Genomic DNA, 2682 nt, shown 5'->3' on the forward strand with positions numbered 1-2682 from the left:
TTTGTTGATAAGAACTAATCATAGGGTCAATCTTGAGTGATCATGATATACAGTTCTCTGTAATACATGATTACACACTATTGTGTAGTGGATAACAGTAGAACTATACTACAAAGCACAGACCCTATATACAATATATAGGGTCAGTGTACAAAGGAAGCCACAAAAATGAATAGCAATTATTATACTATACAGACATCTATACAGATTTAGATGATTTATTGTCAAAGTAAACCATAAAGAAATATAAAATGGAATTGGTTTTAATGCAGGTTAATATTTACAAATAAATGTCAACAAAAGCTGAGCTTGCTGTTTGTAGTTGATTCCACAATCAATATTTAGGGGGTTGGTAGAGGGCGCCACAATTACCCAACGCAGGCAATAAAGATTTCCACACGACTACCATTAAAACAATGGTATATTTATTTGGCTTCTCTCTGCTGATCTGGTGACTAAGCATAAAACAACAATATCTAATTAACATCAGTTAATTACATCATGTAAACAGTAATCATAAACATAATACATACAAAGTACCAAGAATTGCAAGTGAATCGTCTTCAGAGATCATAATTCAGTATATTGTAGAAATGTATAAATTTACTGCAAAGAACCATCGGATTGAAAGTGGATTATTAAACATTATCAATTCAATATAAGAGTTTCATTCAGTAATCGAGTACAATATTAATAAAGCAAAGCATGACTCATAACCATAATATAATAATAAGAACTGCAGTGTCAGTCAATATTATAGAGTACACTTACGAAACTATGGCGCAACTATCCAATAATAAGCAATATGCACTCATCTGCCATCACAATGTTTTTAGGACTGTACATCATCTAATACATAAAACAAATCTGTTTGATAATATACTCAGTAGTGACACTGTTAGATACATGGGTATCATCAAATCATGAACCCATCGGCTTAAACAATAAATCAACATTTGCCGGTATACTTGAAAAATAAATCACCAAAAATACTGTGTTAATCATTAGGCACATTTACTATAGATTAACCTTCGAGACATGTGAAATAATCACAGCAATATAATATATAATAACACTATCGACAGACTTGTAGACCTTTATAATACACGCTGCTATATGCCAATGGGCGCAGCCATATTTGATTATGTTTTAAGATGACCTTTGACATGAGCGTGAAACAATCAAAGAGAACAGAGATGCCCATTTTACAGCAGGATGCAGGCTAAGACAATGTATGCCGTACAATACATATAACTCAAATAACATTAAACTGCATAAATCAATCTTACTCATGCTATGTCATAACTTTAGGTTAAATTGGGCAGTTGTTACCAACTTACCACTACAACCAATACTTTAGCATAGTAAATTTAAATACCTAATACTGTAACTTGTTTACACCAAAGGATCAAGAACAAGCAGTTAGAACAAAGGAATATACAAGGCAGTTGTATCCTTGTTAAACTTCACCTTAGTTAGGCTGTATTCATATAACAAGAGACTTTCAATGCATTAAAGGCAGTAATTAATACACTAAGTAACTAATCTTATAACACTAAAAATATAAAAGGTAAAATAAAACATACCATAAATGTACTTGAATCACATAATAAGTGAGTGGTCAAACACACGTCTGATCCCGATCACATTCAGGAGGCCACTGATTCGCGCTAATTTTTTAGACGCTACTGACCCACGCTATCATTATGTAATGAGTGACGACATACAAATTTCTGCCCTCTATAATGGGTTAAGAAACCTTTTACACTGTTAATCATATATAGTAATAACAATTATACTGTACATACATATCAGATTCAGATAAGTTATTGTCAAAGTGTACATGAAAATCTATAAATTTATTAGGTTGTATACAGATTAAAATTCATGATGAATGCAAAAAAAAAAAGCCAAACTTAACTACCTAAATCATATACAGTATATTCTTTTTTATGATGATGAAATAATAAAATGCTTACAAACCTCGTTTTAAATATATCCCTATCCCACTACTTTGAATCAGATTATTTACGCAGATTCAAGTTTATAAGAAAAATTAAATATATACCAGAATAATCAATATGACTCAGTGCATCTTATTCATTTAATGGATGAATGCCCATAGGTGTATTTATAATATACACTCTGTTGTGTGCTTGTTAGGTTTTTTTTTATACAGATAAACCAGAAAAAATATACAGGTACTAAAGAAAGAATAAACAAACTTGCAAATATCAAAATTTATGGAAATCAAAGAAATACAAGTTGATAGCAGGGGCATACCGTGGGGAGTCGATGGGTGCTGTCGACCCCCCATTTTAAAGAAAGTGCCCTTTAAATTTGCTTGCTTCACTCACAAATAACGCACCCCGCGAATTCTGAAAGCTTCGCTAAATTGCTCCGAGTTCAGCTTGCCCCCTGCGCTTTCGTTTTGACCCCCCCCCCTTTAGATTTTTCACCGTACGCCCCTGGATAGGCTGTACAAAAAAGCCCCAATAGATTGAATTTTTAACATCAATATGCAAGAAAGTAACATGTATATGCATTATATGATTAAAAACTTACACTACAAAAATATAAAATCATAAGATCAATAGTGTGTTATTCAAATTTGATGAGAACTACACTATAAACAGTTGAGGTTGGCAGATTACAGTATTAATGTTTTCAGTTTAATAACTT

At 32.1% G+C, this 2682-nt stretch overlaps 1 protein-coding gene and 1 long non-coding RNA gene across 3 annotated transcripts in view; both read right to left on the reverse strand.

The window, feature by feature from the left end:
• The window catches only part of LOC117119201 (protein wech-like), a 32358-nt gene that overhangs the window by 26901 nt on the left and 2775 nt on the right, over positions 1-2682 (reverse strand). The gene's annotated exons all lie outside the window — the stretch shown is intronic.
• On the reverse strand, positions 186-2671 carry LOC117119205. The gene is made up of 2 exons (XR_004447154.1): positions 772-2671; positions 186-455 (listed from the first exon to the last, which is right to left on the reverse strand). It is a non-coding gene; the product is annotated as an uncharacterized LOC117119205 (long non-coding RNA).

The sequence above is a fragment of the Anneissia japonica genome, unplaced genomic scaffold (genome assembly GCF_011630105.1).
Source record: "Anneissia japonica isolate Jap-2015-1 unplaced genomic scaffold, ASM1163010v1 scaffold14072_len149563_cov130, whole genome shotgun sequence".
NCBI classification, from domain to species: Eukaryota; Metazoa; Echinodermata; class Crinoidea; order Comatulida; family Comatulidae; genus Anneissia; species Anneissia japonica.